This window comes from Equus przewalskii, chromosome 9, assembly GCF_037783145.1.
Source record: "Equus przewalskii isolate Varuska chromosome 9, EquPr2, whole genome shotgun sequence".
NCBI classification, from domain to species: domain Eukaryota; kingdom Metazoa; phylum Chordata; class Mammalia; order Perissodactyla; family Equidae; genus Equus; species Equus przewalskii.
In genome coordinates, this window is record NC_091839.1 from 47205355 (window position 1) to 47230918 (window position 25564).

The 25564-nt window shown below is 37.3% G+C and overlaps 1 protein-coding gene and 1 long non-coding RNA gene across 12 annotated transcripts in view; one reads left to right on the forward strand and one right to left on the reverse strand.

Moving 5' to 3' along the window:
• The window catches only part of LOC139073351 (uncharacterized), a 117514-nt gene extending 111569 nt beyond the window's left edge, over positions 1 to 5945 (reverse strand). For 7 of the 8 annotated variants that reach the window (XR_011521983.1, XR_011521987.1, XR_011521986.1 and 4 more), the window contains exon 1: positions 5625 to 5911. This is a non-coding gene — a long non-coding RNA (uncharacterized lncRNA). Of the gene's footprint in view, positions 1 to 5624 lie in introns of all 8 variants that reach the window. The other variant, XR_011521982.1, reaches the window with a different exon arrangement.
• An 8118-nt stretch (positions 5946 to 14063) lies between these two features.
• The window catches only part of FUT9 (fucosyltransferase 9), a 210507-nt gene continuing 199006 nt past the window's right edge, over positions 14064 to 25564 (forward strand). For 2 of the 4 annotated variants that reach the window (XM_008516079.2, XM_008516098.2), the window contains exon 1: positions 14064 to 14941. The gene's annotated coding sequence lies outside the window, so the exon portion shown is untranslated. The remainder of the gene's footprint in view (positions 14942 to 25564) is intronic. The other 2 variants (XM_070556694.1, XM_070556696.1) reach the window with 2 other exon arrangements.

Consider the following 25564-nt stretch of genomic DNA (forward strand, 5'->3'; position numbering starts at 1 on the left):
GATCCATGTTTTCTCCCAGTAATTTCCTTTTCCTAGGGAGGCAATATTTAATGGTTAGTAATACAGAGCTTGGAAGCAGGCTGGCCCAAGATTTGAATCCTGACACCAGGCAACTTACCACCCATGTGACCTTCAACAAGTTGTTTAACCTTTCTTTACTTCAGTTTCCTCATCTATAAACTGGGGATTATAACAGCACTTATCTCAAGGTTTTTATGAAGACCAAATAGGATAAAACACTTGAGGACTTACCAGAATTTTGCACAGTGTAAGGACTCAGTAAATGTTAGTTTGTTGTTGTTGTGATAGATGTGTCACTGAAACCCAGAGCAGAGAACCATCACTATCATGCCTCCTTCTCCACCCCCAGGGCAAAAGGGCCCTGTCAATTCCTTGGTTAGGTAAGAGGAAAGGTGGAAAGCAGGCTGCCACATTTGTAATGATTCTTTGGGTAGAGTAAAAAAATAATGAAATTAGTTTTGCACTAAGTTATTCTTCAGCCTTCACCTATTAATAAATGACCCTGATATACTAAACCCTCCCTCTCTTCCAATACTCTCTTTCCTGCCCCGACTCCCAACTTTGTCCTTATAGTCCAAGGTCTTTGCCCGCTTCCTCAAATCAGTCATACATGCCTCTCGCTAAGGAATACCAAGTCTTAGTCTTTTCTTATATCTTACAAACTGTAATCTCTGCTGCCTTGAACCTTGTCCAGATGCCATCTGCACTGTTCCTGAGACTCTGCAGCTGAGAGACACCAGATTGATTCCCACAGGATAAGAAACAGAAGGACTAAGAGCTGCAACTCTGGTTAAGTCTCTCTTCAGCCACTGGGAAGAGCTGTAGCTAAATTACCTTAGTACAAATATGACCTAACACTATGAGATTCAGTTTATTTCTTGAAAACCAGCCAATCTAGCCTACCCATGGTATACGTATTTATTCCTTCATTTGTAGCATAACGAAGGGCCACTTAAATTGACTAAACTACTTAGATGTTCACCTGGACAAAAGACACCATGATCGTACAATTCTTTTCTAATCTGGTCATTTTCTTCTTCTTCTTTTTTTTTTTTTTTACAATAGTTACAGTTTTATGCCAACACACTCTGAAAACAGCAATTTAACAGTAAAATTATATATTGGCTCATGTTATGCAGTTCAAGTTCCCCAATTTTGTCTCCAAAGGGATTGGCCTGGTGAGTGGGGATGTGAGAGTGGAGAGATGACAGAGTTTATGAAAGCAAGAAGTTCAGAGAGATCTGTATTTTAAACCCCAACTCACCATTTATAAGTTACATGACCTTAAGCATGGTTTAACCTCTCTGAGCCTCAGTTTTTACAACTCTAAAATCTAGTGACTTATATTCATTATTTAAATTTAGATCCAAATAAAAGATATACCCAGGAGTAAGTTAGACTTCATGATATACATTTTAATCTCAGTAATCTAGATCAGAAAACACTGATTGAGTTCTAAAGTCAAAATTATTACTGCCCCCCCAACTTCGCCATCCAGGTAAAGATGTTGGACAGTTTTAGCATTTTCCATACAGGATAAGAGAGAAAGACCGTGTGTCATGTGTATGTAAACAGGCAGCCCCCAAAGGAGACTGTATCCTAATGTGCTGAGTTCTAGTTTCACTACTCGGAAATACTATTTCTCTTTCCATGAAGAGAAGTAAGTGAAAGGGCAAGAAGGAAATGAGACCAGCAACTTTCCCTCCAATACTGTTCTCTCCTGGAAAGAGTAGCTACTCAGCTGTAAAGAAAATTGTCAAGTGAAAGACAAGAATTACTCGCCAATACCAACTGCATTGGATACTGGTAAGAACCAAAGAAGATAATAGCAACTATTTAGCAGAGCATTGGTAATATAAAAGAAGCTCAGTAAATTATAAGTTGTTGTTAGTGTTGTTATGATAAAGTCGGAAATGAAGTTGGCCAAGCATTTGTCTTAATGTATGAGTCTGTTGTTTCTCTAACGTAGGAAATCCAACCCTGTCCATCTACCCAAGGCATGTTATAGCCCCTCTACTCCATCCCCATCACTAGCTTCAGGTAGCTTTAAAGTTCATTGTTAAATTAGTCCATTTCTGACCTTCTAGAAGGAGGCATAATTTACTCTTTCAGTGTGTTGCTTTCTCACATCCTATAGATTTCAGCTCCTCAAAAATTCTACTATATACAGATTTAAGTTAGACATTATTCATTTACTATGGGAGACATAAAACAAATAATCATCATTTAGAAGGGACCTTGAAGGTAATCTAATTTAAGGTAATCTAATTTAATTCTATTGTATATTCTTTAATTTGTACCCAACTTTCCTTTTATAATGATATTTCTCTGAATCTACAGATATACATTTGCTGAAAACTTATTCTTTGTGAATTTCTCATTTTTCTTTATCAAAAACACAAACTACGCTTTTGGTTATCAATTTGAAACTGCACTTAACATGAAGTCATCATCACCTCCACCTATCACCCCAATCTTCACTCCCACAAATATCATGTCTATAAATGGCAATGTTTTTCTATAGTATGAATGTCATTGATATAGAAAAAGTATGTTATTCATGGGAAAAATGATTTATAGTTTTAAGCACCAATTTCATTGCTGAAAAATGGTCTTTAAACTATAAGCCGCTCAATTTTTTGCAAAGAGTTATTGGATTAACATTATCAACTGCATATTCATTCATTGTTTCACTCTACAAATATTTCAAGAGTACTTTTTATGGTATTTATTAGATATGAGTGCATTGAAAATATACCTAACAATTGGTTTTTCCTCTGGAGTCTTCACAATCTCATAAGGGAGATAGAAACTTATTTATACTACAAGTAAGGTAGCATTTAGTAGTAAGATGGAGCTGTGAACAAAGTAATATGGGAATACAGAAAAAGAGTTATTAGTTACACCTTTGGGGACTGGATGATAGTCACAGAGAAGCCATTTGAATTGGCATTTCAGTTGCTGCTACTTCACTGTCTACTTTTGAGGGAGTGTATTTGAACTTTGCCTTACTTATCTGGTCTGTCGTTCTCATATTTACACCTATTCACTTTGAGGAGTTCCCAGCAAAAATAGTCTCAGGACTCCCAACAGTGTTTCTTAGAAACCTGAGATTTTATGAAGCTGTTTCAAGAATTCTACAAATGTTTGACCCAATAGATGTATAAATCTGTATACATACTAAGAAACTATAATAAGAAGCAATTTATCCAAATCTATTACATACAATAAACACATTAACTTTTCAGGCAGCTTATATTACGTTTTTTTTCAAATAGTGCAATAGAGGCTCTTTTGCTATCTCTGTACATACACTTGAATATATGCATACATTGCCATTAGCTAGAAAAATTATGTCATTGCCTGTTTTTTAATTGAAGATTACCTTTAACAGTAAGTAAGTGCACTGTAGAATACATACGCCCCATTCTCTATAATATCAGAGAAGATTCAGACTTAAATGTTCTTGTGATGATATAAAAAATGCACAAAAAAAACAAATGGAACTATAACAATATTGTATAAGAGATCATTTTAATGTTTATGGTCTAATTTTAAAATTATTGCTAAATATACATATATATATAAAATATCCTTAAAAGTAGAGATGTTTGCTTGCCATTGGTTAGAAACTGGAAATTTTTTCTGATTAGAAACGTGACATTTCTAAACAAATTTGACTATAAGATAGTTAAATTGATAGGGGTCACCATGACAAAGCAATTTGAAATATATTGGATTCAATTGATTTTTCAAGTAATGTCTACACACTCACTGTAGTGATTGGTTCTTATTAGAGCCATTCACCAAATAAATCCAGTTATCCTTCTGGAAAATAATAGGATTGAACTTCTTTGTAACTTGGCATTGTGTATGACCGTGGGATTTGGTTTAGCCAAAGCAAGATTAGAAAGGACCTATGAGGGAGAGAGTTATAGAAATGCAATGTAAAGATCACTGGAAATCTTCTCCAAAAAAGCAATGAAAACACAGTAAAAAACTGTGAAAGTCAACTTATTCAGAACTTTAGAAATTAACCAAAGGCTTGCAAAAATCTGAGAAGCAGTTATCACAAAACAAAAATGGTTGAATCTCCGTAAAAAGAGTTTTGTTGCATTTTAACTGCTGCTATTCCAATTTCCCTCTCTCCAGCTTTGCAGTAGTCTTGAAACCAACACCTGTGTAACCTTACTAGCTGTGAAAACCAGTAGCCTAGCAGCCACTGGAAGAGGTAGATTTGACACTAGCTCCACAAAGAATCCCATGCCCCGAGAATTTTTAATGATATGATCTGTCTGGCAGCTACCTCAAAAAGTTCCAATCACAGGGATTTTCTTTATTTGACTTGATTTAGAGCTCACACTAGCACAGTGGGAAGAATCTTCTCCCCAGGGTATTTGTCAAAAACAATCAATGGTTACTGTTCAACATCACATCTGCCTGAGGCGTGATGCAATTTGGGGCATTCGAGAAGCTGGACAAAAAAATTAAAATGGAGAACTGGTGAATGAGATGTCCCTAGAGGTATTTGACAGCTTCAATACATTCCTGGGGATCAAAAAGGATTTATATAAACATAAATTAATATATATTACACAGTAGCTTATAAAATATAATCCAAATAAAACAGAAAAAAAGGAAAATTTACACGAGTAAGAAATATAAATACTAAGGAAAATATAGGTAAAAGAAAGTGCCAATTTCACCCAATTCTTCTGGTGGCTGAGATGTCACAGAATGCATGGCATTGGTGTCTAATGCCATTCAAATCTGGGAGCTGCAACTACAATTCCCTCCATCTCTTTCCTCCCCACGTCTCCCTTCCAAGGCCAAGGGTGAAACAGTGCCACCCTAAGTAGCTAGGGATTGACAATCGTAAGGCCATTTCCTCTCTCCCTGCCAAGTAATTATTATACCATGAATAAATAAATAGATAAATACACACAGATATTTACCTGCAGAAGACAGCAGCACAACCATCAGGGAATGGCCAATAGATGAAAAGAGACAATATTCTCAACAAAAAGAAGAACTTATTCTTGTGGAAACAGTAATATCACAATCTGAAAAAATTTTAAGTATTTATATATACTGTCTAAATAGAGATAAAGTTGCAATTATATCTATGAAGTAGGTATGGCAGGTTATGTAACAAGAACAAATGGCTATGAATCAGGAAAAGGCAATTTTGCAAAAGAACCAGAAATTTTGCAAAGAACCAAATCAAGACTTTGCAAATGGAAAATATAATTATTGAAATAAACAACAGTAACAAAAACCCCTCAATACATAGAATAAGTAGAAACTAGATTTATTTACATGGCAAACTGGTAAACTAGAAAATTAAATTTAAGTAATTGAATTAAATTAATTAAGTTAAATACTTTCAAATGACAGCAAGGATAAAAAGAGATGAAACGTTTGAAAGAAAACTGAAAAGAAATAGAGGCTAGATTAAAATGTTCCAAACTTTGTTGTTTCAGGGGTCTCAATACCACATTAGTTTGATTCACAAGATTCTAAACAAGTTTTACTCGGGGCAAAGGCTTATTACAGATAAGCTGTACAGGATACAGATTAGAAGTAATAAGAAAAATACATACATTGAATGGAGTCCAGAGAGACCAGGTGCAATCTTCTGAGGCCTTCTATGTCTCAGCACAGGATATGCTTTCTCTCTAGCAGTGAACCACAGGAACCTGGTGAAATGTCTCTGGGCAAAGAAATCTGCTCAAGTCTTCAGAATCTGAAGCTATTATGATTCTGCTCACAGAGGCATATTCTGCTAAGCAAACAATCATGGTAATTAAAACTCAGGACCCCAACTATGAAACCAGGTGCACATCACCAATCTTGACTTTTGTGCAAAGCAATTCTCCTAAGCTAGAATAACAAAGTCCGTTCCTCTAGGTGTGTAACAGAATAACTTTAATCATTAACATAGAGGACTTTCTGAGGGCCACATTCAAAGGAATTGTAGATCAATCATAAAACCAGGCTCATTTGAAGGCATGCAAGGATTGAGCAACCAGATATGCTATGTCAACTCTTTCCTCACACTTGTCTAATAGACAGTTCATAAGGAGAAAATAGAAAAAATAAACAGGAAAGAATGTTTTTAAAAAATTATTGCTAACAATTTCCTAGACATAAAGAATTAATTATTTTCAGATGGAAAAAACCTACTAAGTCTCAAATAGTATAAAACATAAAAGTGACAGTTCTGAGGCAAATAGAAATAAATAAACAAATTCCTAAAAGTAAACAGTGAGTAAAGAGAGACTGCTTAAAAACAAAAGAAGATTAGAATGATGTTAGAATTCCTATCAGCAATATTTAAAAGAAGAAATCAATAGATCAATGTCGTTAACATTTTGAAGAAACCTGACAGTGAACTTAGAATTATAAATTATAATAACTTCCTTTTCCAAACTCAAGAACAAAGATAAAATAAATATCCCTTCATATAATCAAGGGCTCATTGAAATTATATATATAATATATAATAGAGTTTATATTATATATAATAACATAGGATATATTATATTCTATATAACATGTAAATTATATATAAGCTATTATATACTATTATATAATATGTAAATTATACATTATATATAAATATACAATATATATAAATTATATATAAACTCCATTATATACACAATTTCAATGAACTTCGTATATCTGAAAGGATATTTATTTTATCATTGCTCTTGGATATGCATATAAATATCCATGTGGAAAGTAGTACCAACAGATTCCTTCAGCAAAGACTTTGAAAACAGTAGTATGATAAATAAGAATTGAACAAAGAAATGAATAAACGTTACTGAAATTTGATAATGATTAAAAATATTTAGTGATGATTTACAACTAAATTCCGAGACAAAACAACATGAATCAAGTGTGTTGGGCCGAGAGGTGACAGACATTATCATGAGATGTTGAAGCAGTTAAGAGGCTAGTCATGTTCTTCTTCTTTTCAGGGATAGGATATTGCCAATGACCAATTTTCGTGTTTGACGTAACAATTAAGTCTAAGATACTGCTGTCAAAAATTTGAGGATAACTACTGGAATGAAAATTAATATAGGAATTAAATATAAATTTCAAAACAATAAAAAAGGGAACAAAAATCAAGTAATTCAAGGAAAACACGAAGAACAGAAAAAAAGCATAGCAAATAATAACAAAATATGATAGCCCAGAGATAATACACTTTATGAGAGTAAAGTTAAACACATCTAATAAAAAGAACTTTCCTCGTGTCTTAGAAAAGATATTCTAAATGTATGCCACTTATAAGACACTTGTGAAGCAAAAACTCAAAATTTTATATACAATGATACAAGATATATTAGTCCAAAACTAGCAAAAATAAAGCTGGTAACAATCTTAATATTATTTACTGTGCAAAATTCTGGAAAAGGCAAAACTATGGAGATAGTGAAAAAAATCAGTGGTTGCCAAGGGTTAGTGGAGAGGGAGGGATGAATAGGTGGGGCACAGACAATTTTTAGGGCAGTGAAATGATTCTGTATGGTACTCTAATGGTGGACATATATCATTATACATTTGTCAAAACCCGTAAGATGTACAACACCAAGAGTGTACCCTAATGTAAACTATAGACTTTTAGTGATAATGATATGTTAATATAGGTTCATCAGTGGGAAAAAATGTGCCACTCTGGTGCAGAATGTAGTAGATTGTGTGTAGAGGGGGTTGAGGGTTATATGGGAAATCTCTGTACCTTCTGCTCAATTTTGCTGTCAAGCTGAAACTGTTCTAAAAAATAATGTCTACTTAAAAAAGAGGGAGAGTGTACTCATATATTACTATTATAATTCAAGGTTATTTTTAAATGGACAGTTTACAGTACACAGAATTTGCAAATTGATTTTAATACTTAGCAGGATTTTAATAATGATACAAAAAGAACAGACGACCTAAAAAATAGCAATGAAAACACTGAGGAGAAGGGACAAAAGATGAGAACACAACATTAATAAATCAACACAACAAGTTTATTATTCCAGAAAATGAAAAAAAGATTTATATAACTATCACAAGCATAGTCACTTTTTAATATCCTATGAAAGCTGATAAACACAGCAGATAACATTTATGAAGGGCTAACTATATTCCAGGCACTCATGCTAAAGATTTTGTATGCAATAACTCTTTAAATCATTGTAAAAATTCTTGTAAAGTGGGTACTGATATTTTATTTTCATCTTACAGATGAGAGAAGTGATAAAGTATCTTAATAGCTTTTCTAGTATAGAAACATCCTTATAATCTCAAAAAAAATACACACTTGGTGATAATAGTGAGTTCTTATAATGTGCTGTTCGGGTTCATTTGTTAATATTTTAACTAGAATTTTCCATTGATTCTCCTAAGTGAGACTGGTCTGGAAAGAGTATATGATATTTAATCTTTAACGTGTTTCTTTTTTGTCTGTACATGTGGATTCTCATGAATTAAAAGCATTAAGACTCCTGCTAATAGTGAGTTTCGCACTATCTTCTTGTATATAATTTCTGATATAGCTACGTTGCTGCTATACTATTTGGTACATAGATATTCATAATTGTTTTGTATGCATAGGAAGGTGCTTGTAATTATAGTCATAAAATCCTCTTCTGCATCTCGGTTAACATGTTTTTGGTTTGTGTGACACCTTGTCTCTGATTAAGATTGCAATACTTGCTTACTTTTTGTTTGCATTTACCTGTATCTGTTTGTCTACCCTTTTATTTTTCAAACATTCTGAGTTTTCTTGTTGTAGATATAAAACATAAAATATTATTTGTTTTGTGATCCAATCTAAAAATCTCTGTTTTCACAGAAAATGAGATAATCTTATTTACATTTATTGATATGAAGGATATGTTTACTCTTGGTTCTGCCATACTGTTTTATGCTAAGTTTTGCTTTTTAACTTTGTAAAATTCCTTCACTCTGTGGTCTGTTTTCTTTTATTTATTTCTATATGTGTGCATTCTCAATATTTATGATTTTTATTTTGTTTTTTGTTATTTTTATAATTATTCCTTTATAAATTGAATGTATTTTTTCTTTCTGAGGAAGAGTCACCCTGAGCTAACATCTGTGCCAATCTTCCTCTATTTCTTGCTTGAGGAAGATTAGCCCTGAGCTAACATCTGTGCCAATTTTCCTCTATTTTGTGGGTGAGTCACTGCCACAGCATGGCTGATGAGTGGTGTAGGTCCACGAGAGACACCTGAACCCATGAACCCTGGGCTGTGGAAGTGGAGCACGTGAACTTAACCACTACACCTTGGGGCTTGCCCCTGTATTTCTCTATTTTTATACTATCTGTTAGTTTGCTAAAATAGGCAATGATAAAAATTAGTAGTTTTTGCTTTTCCCTGTCTTCCTCCTTTACTACATGATTTAGTCAATATTATCTTGATTATAGCTTACCTTTGTATTGTGAAATATGTTAGACTACTTATTTGTTTCTTTAAGTGAATCTTTATTGATTCCCAGTCATTAGATAACCAATGCCTTTATATTCCATGTTTTTTGCCCTTCTCATCCAAATTTTGTTTAGATATATCATTTTTTATATTGTCAGGGTCTGTGAGATTTATATTCTATTATTTTGCTCTAATTCTCATATTCTCAAATTTCAGATCCATAGTTAAATCCATTCAATGGTTACAATCACTCCTTGATCCAGTTATCTCTTCCACTTATCTCTTAGAAAGCTAAATTTCATTCTCTATTCTAGTGATTTCCTGAAGAGAGATTCATGAGAATAATATTCCTTTAGTTCTTTCATATTCAAAACTGTTTGTTTACATTCTTTATACTTTACAGACTGTATGGCTAAATAGAAAAAACCTTAGCTCTCACTTTATTTTCTTTGGTACTTTTTGGGCTTTCCTCCACTGATATTGAATGACTCTAATCTGCTAAGAATGTCGTAGTGAAAAATTCTGAGGCCAATCTCAATATTTCCCTTTATAAGTTACTGATTGTTTTTGCCTGCATGCCCAAAACATTCTTTATTATATTTAAATTCTAGTTATCATACTAGGATACATCTAGGCGGTGATGATTCCGGGGCAATTTTCCCTAGTAATCATTGCATTCTTTAAAAGTGAAATTTCAACTCTTCTTTCATTTCAAGAATGTTTTTTTCTTTAACATTAATTACTATATTTAAATATTTATTCTTTTCCATTATTTTTCTTCTTCAGAGTCTCTAATTACGTATGTATTGGATTAAGCTCGTCTCTCTTATCCATCTTTCATAGCATCTCTAATCTTATCTCTTTATTTCCAGTTCATTTTGCTAGCCTTTCTCATTCTCTCTTTCCCTTACTGTGTTTACCTCAGTGTGTATTTTATCTTGTAATTCTTCCATATTCATTATTAATTTGTGATGGTTTTATTTTTAGTTCCACTTCTTTCCTGAGTTTTGCCAGCTTTGGGTCTTCAGCTCCTATCGTCTCTTCAACCCTTCCCAAGCTCTTGCATTTGTGCCTTGTAGTTTTCATTCACAGAAGCAATTCCTTCATTGTGCCCTTATGAAAATTCATGGCAGAATGTTAAGACAAATTTTTCAACTTCTCCATGGCAACAGTGTTATGGTATGTGTTTTCCAACAATTGGTACATTTTGGTGCAGCTCTGTAACTCTTTTCCTATATTATTTTTGTGTTGAACTGTGCCCATTCTTTTTTATTACTCATAATTAACTGAGATAAATTTTTCTTCTCTAAGTTCCTAGGAAAAGGAGAGGGGAAAATAGCCATCTAGGATTTACAAAGGGTCTGTCTTTTCTGCAGCTAAAGAGATAGACTGCTTTTGGCAAATATCACTCCGCTGTTTAATCTTTGTGTAGCCCTCCACTCCTTCCGACAGGACATAGCCAAGAGGGCTTTTGTCAGCCTTAGGGGTTCCCACACTAATTGCTTAAATAAGATGTATAGGTTTGGCAAGTCAAGATGAGCAATTCACCTTCAGGAAGCATACCTTTCTTGGGTTTAGTAAAATTAGCCACAACTGAGCTCTCTCTACACTTGCCATGCTTTTTCTTTTCCTCCTTTTGCAACTATAACACAGTTTCAGTTCCTGAATCCATTGTTGTGACCCAGGGAAAGAGCCTTTCTACCTGACAGCTCTCACATTTAGGAATTATATTTTCAGCAATGCTTTCTAAGATTAGACATCATTGGGCCCACTATCTGTTTTTCTTCTCCTTCCTCTTTTGAGCCTTCTGGCTGATCTCAGCAGTTTTGACATCTTGTACTCATATTTTGGAAACTGCAGATTATCTATCTCCTGATTTTGCCAAAAATAGAATTTGCAGGTTTTTTCTTCTTAAATTTTCCTTTTTGCTTTATATTCTTCAGAAGGGAGGAAATTGCTGATTTTTGCCATCATCTTCACTCCAGATTCTATCCATGTATTCAGCAGTACTAATCATATATATTATTTGGTACAGACATAATTTTTCAGAAGTTTCTACAAACTCAAAGACATTTTTACTCTCTGTTTCTCCCCACCAATAAGAGCAGATGCTTATTTTTAAAAGTTAAAGCTCATCAAAATTTTCACTGGCCTAAAAAGTATTCCATGGTTTCCTTTCACTACAACAAATTTTACTTTTTTCCCTAACTTCTTTCTCTTTTCTTCAACAATTCACATAAGAACTGGCTGCACAAGCAAACCCGAATAATCTATATTCCTTTACCCCTAATCTCATGAATGCCTGTAATTTAATAAAGAAATATTTCTTCCTTGGGCTTGAAATTTATCATCATCATCACCATCACCACATCTTTCTTAACGATAAAGCACTTTTATTGGATCATTAGACTCTAAGCTTCACAGGGCAGTTACCAACTTTCTTCACTGTGGTGTCCCCAGAGCCTAACATGGTGCTTGCCCGCAAGGAGTGCTTCCTAAATATCTGGGTTCAATAAATAGATGCATCATATTTCTTTTGATAACCAATCTCTGGCACCTATGCAGTATTTGTTCTAAGATAGGGCTTTAGATCTTTCTGATTTCAGAAAATTTCCATGTGAGAATTTGTTTTCAACTAAGTAGATACAAAGAGTCAGTATTTAAAATAAAGCTTTTTATTCTTTAAATTTATTTGGCTTCCTATGTTGTAATGCCAGATACAGTGTGACACTAATGGAGACGTAGAAAGGGACAGAAATATAAAAGGGAGAGAACGGTGTGATGGAAGTGATGGAAAAGTTTTCACCCAGCCTGAGAATCTAAATTGAAATCCAAGTTCTCCAGCAGAAGAGCTGAAAGGCCATTTTATCTTTTATCATCCTATTCTTGGTTCTGGTGGGTCAAGTGGTTGAAGAGTAAAGAGTTAGAAACTTGTCTAGCTGTGCTCTAAATGTCATCCCTTCCTCTTGCTTGACTTTAATATATTTTAGTTCACACTTTTTCTTTACCTTTTTCAACCAGAAAATGATACTATACAGATATTGGCTATTACAGTTTCATAATCAAATATAGGAGGAAAATAGTAAAAATTCTCAAAAGAGAATTACCTTGGCAAAGGAGGGATGAGGAATATCCTAAACAGGATATCCTAAATATTCTAAAGAGAAAAATGGAGATTTAATTCTTGGTAACCACTCCCTGCCCAAATAGCCACTAGTATTTGAAAAATTTCCTGCTCACTCTGTAATAGAGACAGAGCTGAGAAGACTTAGAGAGTCAAATGAGCTGTAGGTCTTCACCAATCATCTTCTTTCTATGGTCTTCTTTGAAAGAATAAGCATATGGTGAATTTGCACGGTGCAATGCTGAACATCTGGAGACAGTAACACCTGCCTTTGAAAGCTGAAGTGTATTAGAAGAGTTTGATATCTGTTGTTCCCTTAATGAGGAGGTACGTATCTCATTCAGATTATCAGGTAGATGTGAAAGCAAATATTTTCATTAGCAGATATACTCTACAGAAAAACTCTAGTAAGTTGAGAATAGCTAGACCATCTAGTAATACGTTATCACCATTTTTTTTCTGATGTGCATGTATATGGGAAGAATTAGAGGCTTTCCATTAAATTTGGGTATGCTTTATTCACGAAAATGTTTCTCCATGCTACACTTAAAATTGAGAGTGCACCCATTTTAATATGAGTACATTGGTTATATAAGACACACAAGAAAAATAAAGTGCCTAATTTATTTATTCTAAAGGGTAAGGTCCTTTTGATTTTTAAGAATGACTCTTAAGTAACTGAAAGACTACTAAAATTTAAAAAACACACAAACAAAATCAGAAACTTTCCCTCCTCGGTGCCCATAGGGAATAATTTGATCGCTTTGCATGGTATTTTGAGGAGAGTTTTACTAGACTTTTTTTCTAGTTCTATCTTTTAAACACGTAATCTACTTGCTCTCTGCCTACCCTCAACTACCACATGAAGATTATGCAACAAAATTCTGGTTCATGGAAATCAGTTAATAATGTCCCAATTGTTTTTATATTTACCGAATGTATAGATTCACCTCCTCGAGCTTGCGAGTGTCCAGGAGCTAAATACAGTATCTATTTTCATGTGTCTTCGTAGCTTGCCAATAAACAGAACTGATTCATAGTCTAAATAAAGCCACAACAGGAAAGCGAGGCCAACCCTAGGAGAATTTGGGTAAAAACAAAAAGATCTGCAATAAAAAGACTGAGAAATATTTCGTTTAAATGGGCTAAGTCGTGTCCTGTTTTTAGGGTTTTCAGAAAAGGGAGGAGGAGAACTGAGAGGGGAAAAGACTGCCCCTGTGCTCTTCATACTTACAGCCTTCCTAGATCACTGAGAACATGGTCCCAGGCAATCGGGTCATAGAATTTTAATTTTTACTTTGTTAGCTGGTCAACCCAGGTGGCGAACAAACGATATGCCTGCACAAGCGACAGCTCCTAGGGGTTGGCGATGGTTGCCTGCATTGAGTTCCCAGCCAGTACCTTCTGGCCAGACACCCTGTGCCAAAGAGCGCCCAGGGAAGCAGACGGCAATAGGCGGACTACACAGATGTCATGCATGCACATGCATGATCATAATCTGAACAGAAAGGAAGAGAGGGAGGGAGACGGCCCGCAGATCCCTGCCGGGGAGCCGCCGCAATGGAACGAGCGGCAGTGTGTGCGCGCACAGGTGCCTCAGGCCGGTGGCGCGGGGAGCTGTCGCGGCCTTCTCCTGGCCTCAGCACTTGCATCAGCGTGCTGAAGCCGCTGCTGCTGCCGAGCCTGGTAACCCCTAGCCTGAGCCACGGGAGAAAGAGCCAAAGGAAAGGGCGCGAAGGGGAAAGGAGGAGAGAAGAGGTGGGGGGCGGGAAAGAGACCCATCTCATCTTGGATTTCTCCTCCCCGAGCTCGTCTGGTGGGAACCTTTGCTGGGCTCGTGTGCGCCTCCCTCCTTCCATCCCTCTCTCCACCCCACTCTGGGTGATCATTTCCCCTTCTCCCCTCGCTCTCCCCTACCTCCCTTCTCTTCCCTCCCTCCCCTCCGCTTGCCTCCTCCCCTCCCCCTCGCCTCCCTCCCTCCCAGCAGCAGCAGCAGTAGCCGCTTTAGCGGAGCCGGAGATGTGCAGAGAGCGCGCGCGGCGCAGCTGCTCTGGATCCACAGCCTTCCTAGCTCGCAGTTCCCTGCGCCCCCGCTGCCGCTGTCGCCGCCTCGGTGCCCCCAGGTTCCAGTCCCTCTCCTAGGACAGCGCCGCCACCGCCGCCCGGCCCTGCCTGCCGCCTGCGCCGCGCAGCCCTCGCGCGCTCCCGGATGGCGCTTTCCTCCCAGAACCAGTGAGTAGACAGGAGAGCGCTGGGTGTCCGGCGCCGAGGCTTGGCTTGGAGGGAACATCTTTTGCTTAAAGGAGGTACTCCAAACCACCTGCTGCGATTCCTCAACCTCCAGGTAGGGGGTCTCGGGAGGGCACTGTTTAGTTGTCCCCAAGGGGCTGTTTGATTTCAACTCCACCTGCTAGCAACCTGAACCCCTGTCCCTCCCGGGTACTGCTGCCGGCAGCCCGCGGTCCCGCCTCACCTTCCAGGTCCCAAGCTCCCAGTGGCAGTGTATGGCCTCGACCCTCCAGGCCCCCCCAAATAGGGTCTTCTCTGCCCTTACCGTCCCTGCGTTCCTCCTTTCTGACTTCCCGCTTCTGCCAGACGGCAGACTCCCCCATCTGCCACCTTTCACCCGTTCTGGCGCTGACAAAGCCTTCTGCACAAAGTCCGCCCCTGACCCACCTTCCCTCCTTTTTCGAAGCCTTGCTCGGAAGCCCCACTGTCCCGCCGTATTCCTTGTCAGAGCAAATGGATCTCCCAGTGAATTCTGACCTCATTCCCCCGACAAGGTGGTGCCGCTCCAGCTTTTCTGACAGTCACCTCAGGAAATTGACATAGACACGAGGTGATCTTGGCTTTTGTACAGTTACTCTGTGTGTTTCTGAGCACCTGGAGTGTTTAGGGTATGAGCAAGCATGAAAAAAGAAAGACAAAAAACGAACCTTGTGCTACTAAACTTTTTGTTATTGTTGTCTTAAAGAGCACAACTATTTACATTGCTCAGATTCCCTCCATTCATTCAGAAACGTCTTAGCTGAGTTCAGGGAACGCTTCTATTTCACCTGTTCCCCTGAAATCAGTCTTAGTTCCAGGTTGAGAACCGCGCACCTGACTGGGTGATGAATCTCCTTCAGCAACAACACTATCAAAAGCTCAGCAACTTTTGAGGATAAGAAGCTTTTTCTTTGAAGGAGTAGAAAGTAGCACCAATCTCACCCTTTAAAATCTTCTTTGAATTTCCAATAAGCCAAAGCCCTTGTTTTTCTTTAGGTTTAGTGGCTAAGGGGAATGTGGGAGGATCAGAAAACGTGGTACCAAAGGCTCCCGCACTCTCTGGGTACAGCATGTTAGCATCCAGCCAGTCTTTCTGTAGAAGTTTTCCTAGGGTGAGAGCCCTTTCTTCTGAAACCATGTTAAACGTTTTAGTATTTCTAGTTGGTTTGAGAGAAAAAAAGAGGTTGTGTTCAATGAATGAATTATGAGCAAGGGAGATGAAGGAATGAATGAGCACAGAGGGAGACAGTTGGAATACTAAAATTTGTACTTCCTACTCCCCATATTATGAAATCTTAAAAACAAAACTACCTTCACACAATTTATGATTTGATTCTTTAAAGAAATGAAGAAAACATGTTAATTTCAGCATATTTTACTCTATAGAACCCTTGGTCATAAAGCATGTGTTCTAAGCAATGCAGATATGAGTATTCATATTCAGAAATAAATGTTAGAAACTTTAGAAGGTGCTCCATTTGAGTATGTAGTTTTTTAATACAAATTTCCTGGTAATACTGTTATTATTATTTTAAATAATTTTGAGGGAATAAGAATAAAATTGGTGTTCTTGCTCTCACAGTTGATGGAGAGAATGTTTCCTTGCCTTAAACAAGCGAGTCTCTGCCTACACAAGAAATAGAGAAAGTTGAACAATCATCTAGAGAATTTGTTTGGTGAAGATCGCCGTAAACTCTTATCTCCCCGAATGTCAAGAATTTTTTTAAATTTTGTTTTAACTCAAACTGTATCCTGTCCTTCATTTTTCTTTTCTTGTGTAGACATAGGCAGAAATGTAGCGAGCAAGTCATTGACAAGGGGTGATTTTAAGTAAACGTGGAGAGCTGCATCTAAAGTCCAGAGGGACTATGAGGATTGTCTACTGTTGGTTTTCTAAATTTGGAAGTTTTAGTGGGTTAAACTAAGAAGAACATTGAAAACTAAGTATTTAAACTTAACAAGTACTGCAGATATTCACATGTGATCATATCAGGTGGATAGATAATAGGTAAGTTATGAGCCGAATCAAAAGATCACAATTTTTTTTTCTCTAAATGCTTTTACCCTTTGGATAACAGTGGAGTGCTTACTGTATGCAAGATATCCAACAATGATGAATCTGTATTGAAAAAGATACATCCCGGTTGAACAAAAGGAAAGCAGGGAGCAATGCTGACTTTGATCAATTATTACCTATCGTGTTAATGATAGGTTCAAAGAAGTATATGCTAATGTAATTCTAATTAACGTCAAATTCTAAACATTGTCAGAAATGTCTCAGTAAACCTTTTGAGAGAATGTGTGATTGTAGTATGTGCAATATTAAAATGGCCTCAGAATAGTCTATGAGATACAAATAATTAGTCTGCCATACGTAATGGCAGAAATTTCTGTTAAGAACTCTTGGTGAGCTTGAACTCAAGAGAATCTGCCTAAATTTAATGTTATCGTCATTATTACAGCTGTGCAATAATAGTTCAATATAACACATAGGGAGACAAGGTGTACCAAAATTTGAATGGGATATCTTTGAATATCATTAAGATATATCTAATAATGCTCATACTTAGATGCCACCTAGGGGATGGGATGGGTCTAAATTAAGTGTTTACAATGGTAAAGAGAAATTTAAAACTGGTAAAGAGAAATTAAAACTTGTGGAAATGATATAGATTGTCTCACCAACGAATTGCTATTAGTTGAATGTTTCATGTGAAACCATTTTTTGGCTTGTGTGTGGTGAAGAGAAAGCAGACAAGAAAGGAGAGAGAGAGAGAAAGGATAAAAACCTACGGACACTTGCTTCAATTCTTTACTCAAACAAAGGCAACTAAATACAAGTCCTATGATTTCGATATTTGGAATAACAGCTGTTTTTCAATTTAGATTTAAGAAATGTCTCCTTAATTACAGCAATAAAAATATAAATTTCTTTTATGAAGTGGTTCGTTTATTTTATTCAGTAAAATCCTGATATTATAGGCAAACTATCTTATGTAAACTAATTGACCTAAATAAAATTCAAGCCAAATTTAAAAACCAAAGCTTGAAAGAAGGAAAATGTACATACTCTCACACACCTAAAATTACATTATTAGATAAAGAGTCAAGTGATTTAGTGTCTTATGAAAGCAGGAAGATTCAGTCAAAGGATAACTGCATAAAATATTTTCATACATCAGCATATATTTATCAGGTTTTCCTGTTTACATTTGTGGATGTATTATTCTATTTTTTTGGATATTTGCACTTTTATTTACAAATTTACAAGAGCCTGTATCTTATACAATGCTGCAAATTTAATGAACTCAAAATAATCCCCAAATTGTATTTGTAAATATCATATTATTGTATAAATGTTTACAAATGGCTTTGTTTTCTATCTTTACTCCATAATGGGAGGCATACTTAAGAAAAAGCCTTCTCAAAGAATAAGCAAAATGACTATTTCAAAACTAGCATGATGACTCAAGTTTTACAACCATGCTATCAAAGTGATACTCTCCTAAGATCAACTCTAAAGTACAATTAAAATTCCTACAGAAAAGAAACATTCAGATGCTGCGATTTTACATGTGGCTGACTATGTGAAATTTGCTTTTATTCATTTAGCTGCAAATGCAATGCTTGGCATTTTTTGTTTTTTGTTTCTTTTGGAGTAAGATTAGCCCTCAGCTAACTACTGCCAGTCCTCCTCTTTTTGCTGAGGAATCCTGGCTCTGAGCTAACATCCGTGCCCATCTTCCTCTAGTTTATACGTGGGACGCCTACCACAGCATGGCTGCCAAGCAGTGCCATGTCCGCATCCGGGATCCGAACCAGCGAACCCCGGGCCGCCGAGAAGCGGAACGTGCGAACTTAACCGCTGCGCCACCGGGCCGGCCCCGCAATGCTTGGCATTTTTAATAGAAGGAGTGACAGAATTTAGATATCGATTAGAGGGGGTAGAGGGCATTCCACTCCCATCATTTTACTAATAACTTACCAAAGGTTCTTAAGTACTTAATAGAAATAGAATTAGAATCCAGATCTCCTGACTCCATGCTGTACATCTTTCTATAAAATAAAAATGTTTTCCCCATTATTTTATTTTGAGAAGGTAATAAAGGAGAAATCAGTTTCAGTGTTAAAGAAAATTGAAAATGAAATGAAATAAAAGTCTGTGCTTCCTCAGGGACAGCCTAGCCCCGTAACCATCATAGTTGAAAGTAAAGGTTTTTTTTGCTCACTCTTCCCCACTTTCAGCTTAAAGCTTGGAAAATACTTTAAATGTTTAAATTTTTGAGCACCAGTTTTAAATTGATGTCATTGGCACACCAAAAAATATTTTAATATTTTTGCTTAATTTTCATTATAAATTCTTCACTAATATGGCATAAGTTTCTTTCATGGTAATCACATCCCATGAACACTTCCATTTTGACTCTTAATAGACAGTTCATTGACAAATATTGCTCAAAACAGATTTTGGTTTCAGTAAGCAAAGCGGTGGCAATGAACTTATAGTTTGTTACAGCTTCATCTCTATGCATAGTCAATCTTTTTGTCACCACAGAGAAAGTTTCTGCATCCATGTATTTTTGGTTTTGTTGTCACCGTAGTCTGGGAATAACTCAGGTGATCAGAGAAGATAAATTTGTTTCACAAAGTTGCAAGTCCACAGTTGAAAATACTGGCACTTTTAGCTTTCTCTTCACCAATGGCCAGAGAGATCAGTGAAAGTGAATGATTAAATCAATAGGGAAGCGACATTATTACTGAGTAAAAAGTAAACTTTGAAATGTATTCTTGGTGATGGCGGCTCATCAGTGTCATCTAGGAAGAGTAGCACGGTAACATTGATTGATATCTCAGCTACGTTATCGGAAAGAACACTGTGTTGTCTAAGTGTGCCTGGGTTGATGAAAGTTAGGGGAATCTGTTATCCAGACTGCTAGGTGGCTGGACTAAAAGCTGAGGAGGAAGTCTTGTCTTAGAAAGTGGCCTTCTTTAAACCAATTAACATACAGATTTGACTGAAAAGAGAGCTACATTTCTCAGGCTCCAGCGACCTAATTTCTTTGGAGTGTTATTCAGCCTCCACTTACTGAGGGCCTACCACATGGCAAGAACTGAAGCAGTGATTACAGACCCAAGAATGAATATGACATAGGTTCTGACCTCAAGCAGCTTACAGTATAGCTGGAGGGACGGTTAAGAATAAGCAGCAACGGGACACCAGCTGGCCATAGCCTAGGGAAGCCGCCACATTACTGAACAAGGATGTCCAGAGAAAAATCGAAAAGGCTACAACTTAGTATGCCTTGCCAAAATGGATGGAGCTACGCCATGGCAAAGTCTCTTGCAAAAATAATCTATGTCCTTAAAAAAGCATATGTTTCCATTGCTTCACATGTTAATTCTAACTCTGACACAGATTTTTTTTTTTTTTTGAGAATACAGGAACCTATTAGTATTAACTGATATAGATAGTCCTATACTAATGAATCCAATGGTTAATTCAATCTCGGTAGGTCATAGGGTAATTCTCTAAAGGAAATGTAACTAATTATACACTTTATTTTTTAAATCCATATACGTTTTTTTTTTAAGATTTTATATTTTTTCTTTTTCTCCCCAAAGCCCCCCGGTACATAGTTGTGTATTCTTCCTTGTGGGTCCTTCTAGTTGTGGCATGTGGGACGCCACCTCAGCGTGGTTTGATGAGCAGTGCCATGTCCCCGCTCAGGATTCGAACCAATGAAACACTGGGCCGCCTGCAGTGGAGCGCGCAAACTTAACCACACGGCCACGGGGCCAGCCCCACTAATTATACACTTTTAACATAAACTTGAAATATCAAGTTTGTCTTTTAAGAAACCTAAATCTTCAAGGATCATTCAAAGGAAAGTGTCCAGAAGAGGGAGGAAATGGAAGTAGTAACAGTATATGTAATATCTATTCAACAATAAAAATTTTACAAAACATTTAAATTTAAACAGATAATTTAAAAGCTCTGTATCCTATTCATTCTGATTGTGAACATTTATTGAGTAAGTATGACTGTATGATACATAGGGATGTAGGGCTGTTAATAATAATGATGGCTTCACCGTCTTGACCTAGAGGAGACCACAGAGCTATTTCGATAACCAATTCCTTCTGACTTTCAAGACCCATGAAGGGTCTGAGATTTCACCCTCTAAGTTAAGCACGAATTATTAATTCTAGTCCTTGTTTTAGAAGGGCTGCATGAGGGCAGTCAATCTAACCTGTCCTATTTGTGCACATCAACAATCTAGTGACGTTTGTCTGCCCCACTGAATGGCTAAGCAATACTTACAGAAATGGGAGTGGGAATGACGTCCAGAGGTGTTGACAGGTATTTCCCATGGGAAACTCAGAAGCTGCGGCCATCCCCTACTATTTCTAAGACATTTCCTGCTGAGATTAAGAGGAATATAGATAAAATCATGGTTAGAGCTGTCTGGCAGGGAATGGCAGATTCAGCAGAGAATTAAATTTAGGACGCTTGCAACAGTTTGGGAGAGCCATTTTCTTCATGTAAAACTGAGAGGCCCCTGAAGCCAGGCAGGCTGAGAGCTCAAATATGCCATTTCCATTTGATAAGTGAGGTCTATATGACCCTTTCTTGCGTTGTTAGTCATTGAGTCTAATTGATAATGTTAGCTTGCCTTTCCCACTGTGAATCCTAGCTAAAACCCCGTTAGCTGAATCTAAGTGACCAGAACCAGGTAAGAGAGTAACTCGGGCATCTATATCCAACACACCCCCTTGATTATTTCTCCCCACTGAAATTCCCCAGCTTATTCAGCTTGGTGCATATGTCCTTTGTTCTCTGTTGGGCATAGGTAAACCTTGGCCTCTAATCCCATTTCTCCTTAAATCATAGGTCAAGGTAGGGGTGCAGAGAGGAATCAGGGAGCAGGGAAGACGTGAGGCATCATATGTACTTTCAGTTTCAAGTGATGTGGTTATGGTTAATGGCATAACCAAATGGACTTCGAATATGTTTGGCCCATCCAATACTCTAAATGGGAGAGCAAAGCCCTCACGGCTGACACCATCTATTTCAGCCTTGGGAATTCCTGAACTCAGAAACCATAGCCACGTTGTTCTTTTGCTAGGATGGTGGTGTTTGCAACCTCTGGCTGACTCAGTCCTTACTCACACAGTGGTGAACTTCTTTAAGGAATCCACCTTAATTTGGACCCTAGTTGCACTATTGTCTAGATAACATCTCTTAAGTTCTTGATGGTTTCAACATGAGGGCTGAGAGAGTTTTCCTGCACAGTAGTGGTGACGTCAAGAATTTATCTAGATTTCTTTGGGTTTCTTTCTCATTCTCCAGTAAGTCAACTTCATCAGAATTCTAAATTCAATCCAGGGGAGTAAGAGTTCAGATACTAGTAAAGACCTCATCTTTAGTTTCCCACAGGAGTTCTTCTACCTCAGGAAAATCTCCCCGAGAAAGCTAATATAGCAGCCAGAACCCTCTGTAAAAATCTCTGAGATTCTACTATCACTTCCAAATGGATCTAAGTTTGGCATGATGGAATGAAGGAGAGGTTTAGCCATAAGACAATCTACCACTTGCCCTTATTCCTTAACAAGCAATATACTCCTTCTTTCCCATATGAAGCAGTCAAAGTTCCAGTGATTCACCTGGTGTCTGGCCATGGTGTTCCCCCTCACACACTCAATGTATGTGAGCCTATCTCTATTGTCTGAAATGAGAAGCAACCTCCTGCCTACCCAGTACAGATCTTAGTGGTAACTAGTGCTGCAGATCAGAGGCTAGCCACCAGATTGGCAAGGAAGTCCTCACCCCGAGTAGAATTAGCAACAGAACAACATTTTGGTATCGATATTTTACCTACTTCCTGTTACATTTTGGTATGGGTATTTTACCTATTTCCTGTTACTTAGCCTGCAATGACCTCCTCAATTCCTTTTCAGTAACAAGCAAAGAAGTGGAGGCCCATTTATTGGCCAGTTGACTATCTAATCTGCTGCTGATTCTCAGACTTCTCTCAAATCCCGTTAATGGACCTGTGAGACCCTCATCCTTTCTTTTCCATAAAGAAAGCTGTATCTCTGTCAGCATCCCATCCTCATCACCAACATTATCAAAAATTTCTGAAGGGTATGAGATGCTACTCTGCTTTTAGGCTGACATGAATGCCTGCCACAGATTCTTGGATGCTGGTACTTCTACCCATCAGACTTCTGGGTCAGGGAAGGACAATTTATCATTCACAGCAATAGCAGTAGCAAAAGTGATAGCATTTTTACACTGGTTCCCTGAGCCCCAATTTCCACAAGGCAGCACAGAACAGATCAGATGATACCTAAACATTTCAAGAAAAGACGCTGAAGTTAAAGAATTCAAATCTTTTATAAAGGATAGTAAATATACCTCCCTTTGCTCTGGAAGGAGATGCTATTTCCATTTTCCAAGGCTGTTTACTTTACAAACATCTTTTAAAAAGTCTTTCAGAACAGAAGCAGCCAGTGCTTCTTTCATAAGATATACAGAAATGTGAGAGACCCATGGGAAATTGTCTCCCAACAATGACAAAAGACTTCAATAAATGCTTGTTTTGGTGGGCTTTTTAGGTATGATATGATATATGATCATCCTTGCTACTTCCTAATGATGGAGTACTTTAAACATGTGAGACCTGAGATTAATGAATCTCTCGCAAAGACAGAAACCAAGAAGGAAACTTTTAAAGCAAATATGTTGTATTTGAAGTGCAACATTAGGCTCGTAATTAGTTACTGCTGATTATATATGTTACAGTGTAAGACAGATTAAGGAATTGAGAATTTCTAAGTCAGGACGTTGAAAATTTGAGCCTGAACCATGTCTATTTTGTGTAATTATAGTAGATTGTAAATAAAAATCATTAAACAGGGGGCTAGCCCGGTGGTGTAGTAGTTGGGTTCGGGCACTCAGCTTTGGCAGCCCGGAGTTCGCCAGTTTGGATCCTGGGCACAGATCTACACACCACTTGTCAAGCCATGCTGTGGTGGCATCCCACATGGAAGAACAGGAAGGACTTACAATTAGGATATACAACTATGTACTGGGGCTTTGAGTAGAAAAAGAAAAAAGGCAAAAATTGGCAACAGAAGTTAGCTCAGGGCTGATCCTCCTCACCAAAAATCATTAAACAAAAATGTGGTATATGCAAGTTTCCCCATGGCATTAATGTTTTTCCATACTTTACAGTTTGAAGGGTGACTAAACTTTTCCAAATAACTTGGAGAGTGTTTCTTCAAGACTGAACATATCTGTCATCTTCTCTAATAGGCATCTCTGATACTCCAGGCTGGGGCACATGCCCTTTCTCCGTATTAGCATAATGTGCACACTTCTCTGCACCATATTATGAACTTATAACACCACACTGGCCTGATAGATTTGTATATTTTTCCCCTACTGGATTACTTTGAGACTGGTTGCTTATTAATCTCCATACTCCTAGTGCCTAGCTCCCCAGCTAACCCCTGGTGAGCATTCAATAAATACTCGTAGAGATGAACTGAAGGTAATAATGTTTATTAACATTGATCTTACCATCAGATATTTTAGGAAAGCATGTCCCACGAGGAATAACTGAGTGGAAGACGTATAGAATATTTGATCCGGAATAACTTTTAAGAGTTCTTAATGACCATTGCTTTGGTTATAGCCATGAAAATATCCAAATTCTGATGTTCCTTCCTAGTTTGCGACATTGTGAAGAATTTAAAATTATATCATATTTATAGTGAAACCTCAAGATTTTATATAGCTTATATACTTTTAGAAATCGAGGGGAGGGTCACAAAATTAAACTCAAGGCTTTGTTTAATTATCAGAAGTTGGGGAGTCACTGATTTATATTATCCTGGATGGGTTTCTCTTCTAACCTGGAGTTAGAAATTCCAAAGTCTCTGACTTTTTTCCTTTATCAAAGAGGTGGACTGAAGATGAGCACACTTCCTTTTCACCTTTTGCTCTGGTGCACAGATGTTCTTCCTCATTTCTTTGTTATAGTGTTTTTTTCTCTGGTGTTCAAATGTCTGCTGCATGCATGCCTGCCTTTGCAGTTTGCTGTTATAATCAATGCTGCCCACCCTGAGTCTGGTGCACCTCTCCTCTTTCTCTTTTCTCTAATTTTCCAACTTCTTCTGCCTCCTATTGCTTACTAATGTTCTAAAAACAACAAAAACATAAACAAAACATGTCCCTTTCTCTAAGGGACAGCCCCCTTTCCTTCTATGAAGTGAACCTGAAAGATCAGCTGAAATGATGGGCTCTCTGGCTCTCGTTCTGAGTTTACTGGTTATTCACGGGCTGGCTGCATCTTCACTTTAATTCAAGGGCTGTGTTTTTCTGGTTTTGTTGCAGAGCCAAATCTGAGAATTCTAAATTCTTGAACTTGGACTAACCGAATTTTTATTGTTTCCCTTATAATAGACAGGTCTTTAGTAACCGTTTGTCTCTACATTGCCTTGTTACTTTAATAGCGACATTAGCAAATGAATACTTGAGAACTGATAAAATTTATGTGTTATTTAGGAGAATAAAAAGGTTGGAGTGAATCAGATACGTGACAGATAAGGTTTTGTGGGAAACATGGAAGGTCAGGAAATGACTTTGGCTTGTTTGGACTATGACAGTGGTAAGCTTGCACAAACCGAGAAA